This window comes from Lepidochelys kempii, chromosome 20, assembly GCF_965140285.1.
Source record: "Lepidochelys kempii isolate rLepKem1 chromosome 20, rLepKem1.hap1, whole genome shotgun sequence".
Lineage (NCBI taxonomy): Eukaryota > Metazoa > Chordata > Testudines > Cheloniidae > Lepidochelys > Lepidochelys kempii.
The window spans coordinates 6,611,387-6,617,386 of record NC_136399.1 but is presented as its reverse complement, the minus strand read 5'-3'; positions in this window follow the sequence as shown (position 1 = coordinate 6,617,386).

The window sequence follows — 6,000 nt, the reverse complement described above, 5'->3', positions numbered from 1 at the left end:
AAATGAAGGAGATGAGACTATATCCTTCAGTTCTTTAATGCTGCCAGAACCATCAGAGTGGCACCTGCCTCCTCTGTGGACGGCATTACCGCCAAGACCATTTTTTTTAACTTTCCTCTAATGCCTCAAGGAGGCAGGATAGCCTAGCGAGCAGAGCTAAGGGCTGGCGCTCCAGAGAACTGGGTTCTAGTTTTTCTTCAATGATCTTGGGCAAGTTCTTTAATCTATTTTGTGCCTCAAGTCACCCATCTGTAAAATGGAGCTAGTCTGTCGGGGTAGGGGAGTTGTGCATCTAGAGTCTATCAGGTGCTCAGATCTAACTGGGATGAAGGCTAGAGAGAAATCACACCAGCCAGTGGAAGTGGGGACACACATGGCGAGATATATCAGAGGGATACCCCAATGACTTTCTGGGCAACGTCCTGGTAAAGTTGCATGGAAGATATTTCAGTAGATTCAAGAATAGGTTAAAACAAGCATTTCCCCCTGTAAGGAGCTGATTAAATTGCCACAGGAGCTGGTTAAAATGTCTGTGTCTGCTCTGAAATTGTTTAATATCAAGAACCCCCAAAGGCTTCAGCTCTGTGATCCCCAGCTCAAGAAGTGTAATCCTCTGAAACAGCCTTGCAACTACAGCACCCAGTTCTCACCTGGTCTACACCAAACTAGCTCCATTGTCTACAATGACGTTAGATCAATTTGCACCAGCTGAGGATATGGCCCATGTTCCCTGGAGGGTCTGTTCAGGGAGTGCAAGGTGCGTTTTTGTCCGTAGGGATTTCCTTAGCATCCAAATTCTCCTCTCCCTTAAACTCTGCACCGAGCCCACTGGGCTGGGGAACACGTGAGGTTAAAATCTGGCCCAGGGGGTTGACTGAAAGGTTCTGAAACCTTGGATAGCACAGGCCTGGAGAGAGAACTACTACCAGTAAGTGCAAACACAACAGCCGACACTCCAGGCTTGAACTGGTGACTGGAGCAGACACAAAAATTCCCATCCCACAAAAATTGGAGTGAAATTTTTTTCCTGTAATGGATCAGGACAAAGTTTTCACAAACCAAACATTAAAAACAAACAGTTGGTGTATGTCAATGTATGATTCAATTTTGACCATTAAATTATTTATTTTTCGGTCTACAACTAGCTTATATTTCAAAAGAGAAAGTCACTTTGAAGTAGAAAACTGGATTTGTGTTTAAATGGTGAAACCAAAAATGTTAAAAAATAAAAAAAAATAAAAAATTCAAACATTCATCCAAGCCGATCCTTTCCCTGGAAAAGTTTGTTTCTACAAATCAACATTTTCTGCTTTGTTAAAGAATTCCCAGCCAGCTGTACTGGCAACCTTCAGAGAGCTAAAAGCATGAGCTGCTGTAGCTTGAGAGAAGGCTCTTTAGCTGAAGCTCCAACAGACTCCTATCATCTGCTGATCAGGCACGGATGGGAACCTGCAACATGCATTCCCTAGTGGTTAGGCAAGTGCATCTAGAATAGCAAGCCAGATGCTCACATGGTTTCAGGGTTGGATTGAGAAGCACAGCCCCATGGACCCACATCTGCTTCTGGCAATTCTGCTTCCACTGAGATCAGCATGGGAAATTGCAGTGGATCAGTGGAATAGAGTGTAGCATGTACATTTTATTTAGCATGTGCATAGTCGTCTAGCCAAGCGATGGCATCTTCAGTGGCATGATGCAGTTCTCCTAGGCCACCGCTGGACCTAGTCAAACTAGGTCCGGCAGGTGGATGAAGAGAGAGAAAGAGAGAGGGAGACTCTACCATATTTAAGATTCTTTTTCTCTTTGTTTATAGAGAGCTGTTCTTTGGCATCATGGACAGTCATATGTTATAGCAAGATATCTATTGTAAAGACAGTCTACTGGACAATGAGCAAGGGAGTGGAAGAAGAAATGCTTGTTCTAGTCACTTGTCTGAGCCTTGCTGCAATTTTACTTGCACATGTCAGAAACACACTTCGGTACATGGTAGGCTTGTGAGCAGTAGCTATTCAGCGCCAACGGTCAGCTGCTATCTTCACTGATGCCTCAGGGCTTGAACCAGGGCCTTCCAGAGCCATGCTAAAGACCCAAGGCTACCTACTGCTGAAAGAGACTTGCATTCTCTGGGGAGTAGACACAGAGAAGGATATGCATGCATATGCTGTTTTGGCCTGGAGTTTGCATCTTGTTAGGTCCCTGACCCTAGCCAACAGCTGCTTCAGGAAAACACTCCAAGGGAGGATCAAGAGATATGGGGAAACTGCAAGTGAAGAGCCTTCTGGTAGAGAGGAGACGGTGGATCAAAGGTCTCACGGATTGTCAGCACATGGTCCCGCACCTGTTCCCAGTGGCGAGACATCATTACCTACAGCCACATTTTTACCCTGTAATTCTCATGGAGATCTAGACACCCTAATGTGCTTTCCACATTGCTATGCTATATATACACTCATATTTGCCACAACATCGCCACCTGTCCAGGTTTTCCCGGGATCTTCCCTACTTTGAGGTAGCTGGGAAATCCATAGGGGCACTCAATGCACGCTGCCAGCTGTCCAGTTTTATGGGCTCCGGACCATCCCAGAGCTCCTGGGGTTTTGGACCTCGAAGGTGACAAGCCTCATGGAATGTCCCCTTCAGACTAGACCCTAGAGGCAGGGCATCTACCTATCAATTTGGGGTCTGGATTCCGAGCAGAACCAAACCTTTCCCAAAGTTCCGGGGGGGCTCAGTTTTCAGCCAGCTCTACTGCCTAAATATTGTGCTGTTGTTGTTGGGGGGGGGGGGGAGGTTTAACCCAGAAAAGTGGTTTTTCCTGCAAAATAAACATTTGCAGGGGGAAATCTCCCTTTTCATTGAATTTTTTCATGCTTTCTTTGAAAATGTTGGTTTGCAGAAAGCAGAAATCAAAAATTCAGGGGGTATTTTTTTCCATTTGGTTTGGGTGGGTTAAACTACAAAAACCCAGAAACAAATTGCATCACAGCCCATGGGAGATGTGCCACCAGCAGAGAATAGGAGGGAACAAGTGCCACCAAGGCCCATACAATGGCAGGGAATGATTAAGTGAGATATGCTCAGATAATCCCAAAAAGTGACCCGCACTTCATGCTGCAGAGGAAGGAGAAAAAACCACCAAGATCACTGGCAATCCGACCTGGGGAAGATTCCCTCCCGACCCCACATATGGACATCAGTTAGACCCTGAGCATGAACCAGCCAGCCACACACCTGAGAGAGAGAATGCTTGGTGCCACCTCAGAGCATTCATCAACCTACCATGTGTCCCGTTCCAGCCATGGCCAGTCCTAATGCTTCAGAGGAGGGAGGCTGAAAAACCCCAGCAATACATATGGCTTTGTTGTGTGACAGCAGAAACTCTGGAGTCATAACCCTGCCTTTGCCACGGATTCACTTTGTGGCCTTGGGCAAAGGGCTTAATTCCTCTGTGCCTCAGTTTTTCCTGAGGAAGTCTGTAAAATGGGGCTGATGAATCTGGGACCTGGCTCATAGGGTTTTAATTATCCGATGCTCACAGTGTCCATGGTTTGCTGCTACAATAAACCATGTGAAACACTGCAATAAAAAGGATATTGTAACAACACTTACAAACCCGACATGTTTCCCCTACTGATCTCTTGATACGCAACAAATTCCAGGTAACATTCAGCTCTGGCATTTCTCCCAGGGTTTTGGCTTGTCTTTGAGCAGCCAAGCTAGCCCGGACCTGGAAAGGCCCTGTCAAAAATCTGCAGGCTGAAACCAACAGAAGACATCTGGCTAAACGCAGGTTTTAAACATCAATAGGCCATTTTGTCCTGCGGCTCTGATGTCCGTAATCAACGCTCTGCCGCCGTTAGCCAGGGAGGGATGTCCTGTCACAGCGGCATCATGAATGAGACATTTCTGCCCGGGCTGATATTTTAGTTCACGAGCCAGATTTGCAAGAGCACTCAACCCCCAGCCAGCCGTTCTCCACTGGGGGCCGGGGGGGGATTTCTCAAGAGGAGAGGCTGGGTGCTAAATGCTTTTGAAAAATCTGGCTGCTTCACTACTTAAGAGCCTAAATGGAAACTGAGCTCTTTGGAAAAGCTGGAGCTAAACTGTGTAAAAATATGGTGGGTTAGTTAGAGGACGGGGAGAGGGGACCAAAATAGGGAAGCGTTGGAAAAAAACCAACGTTTTTTCCCCCCACACACACTAATCAATTGTTAAACTCCAGGATCTGGATCCAATTCTGACCTCACTTACACCTCTGCTAACCTGGAGTCACTCAACTAAAGCCTAAGGGGATGATCCCCGATTTAAACTCGTGTAAATGAGATCAGAATCCAGAGCTCTACTTCGAAACCCAAGGTCCTGATTCTGATCTCAGATTCAGTTACTCCATGGGCATCACTGGAGTGAAAATGGTTCAAAACCAGCATGAGGTTGGAATCTAGCCTGACCGGCGGGCCAGACAATAAACTGGCATAATTCAACATAGCTCCATTGACTTGAAGGGAGCTACCATCATTTACACCAACCCAGGATCTGGTTTCAGTTACCACCGTAGGATCTAGAGTAGCTCGGCCACGTTCAATGAGCTAAATAACTTCCTTTACCCATGAACTCTCTGAATACCTTCATAATTATACTTTGCATTAACACACACTAGCGTCTTACCTCGGAGTGCTTTATAGAAAGCAATTCTCACAGCCATCCTCTGAGCAGGTAACTTACGATCGGTGGCGAAACCAAGGCAAGGGAGGTGAAGTGACTTGTCTAAAGTAATTAGTGGGAGAACTAGGACGGGAACTACTAGACCACAGTGATGCTGTTACATCTTCGGTAATGAGGTGCATAATAGTTAGGAGCCTCTAGGCTTTAGCAACCAATACAAAAGATGCAAAGGAATTGGATCATTGTTCCTATATTCTCTCTCTCACACACACGGACACACACAGAATCCAAGGCAGTCTCCTTTGCCTTCTTACATTTAGGCCTTCCTCAGTAACTGCATGTTCTCACTCCCCCCAAAATTCACCCCTAGGATCAGCTGGGGAAGGGACTTTCATAGAATCATAGAATCATAGAATATCAGGGTTGGAAGGGACCTCAGGAGGTCATCTAGTCCAACCCCCTGCTCAAAAGCAGGACCAATCCCCAATTAAATCATCCCAGCCAGGGCTTTGTCAAGCCTGACCTTAAAAACTTCCAGGGAAGGAGATTCCACCACCTCCCTAGGCAACGCATTCCAGTGTTTCACCACCCTCCTAGTGAAAAAGTTTTTCCTAATATCCAACCTACACCTCCCCCACTGCAGCTTGAGACCATTACTCCTTGTCCTGTCCTCTTCTACCACTGAGAATAGTTTAGAACCATCCTCTCTGGAACCACCTCTCAGGTAGTTGAAAGCAGCTATCAAATCCCCCCTCATTCTTCTCTTCTGCAGACTAAACAATCCCAGTTCCCTCAGCCTCTCCTCATAAGTCATGTGTTCCAGACCCCTAATCATTTTTGTTGCCCTTCGCTGGACTCTTTCCAATTTATCCACATCCTTCTTGTAGTGTGGGGCCCAAAACTGGACACAGTACTCCAGATGAGGCCTCACCAATGTCGAATAGAGGGGGAGTATTTCCTCTTCAGAGTAGCTGCTCGGATTTAGCCAATCCATGTCAGCAAAGAGCTGTGTGATACAGCCTGGCAACAGGAAGAAACTGATCAGAACATCCAGGCTAGAAAGTGAATGGGAAATGTTCTGTACCTGGACAGAAACTATCTTTGCCCTGGGGTGGTGAAGCTAGGCAGCACTCCCTGGCTTAAAGGGGTTTCCAGTTTTGTTGAATGGCTTTCCACACCCCACTATAAAAATTGTTCCAACGCCTCTGCCTTTGTCGGTTTCACATTTGGAGATAGGGGAGGCCCTCCAGGGGAAACGGAGTGACTGCTCCCATCTAAATCCCCTAGGATTGTGTGGCAATTTTAGACCCCGGAGCGAAGACGCCTCTGGTTACTTTC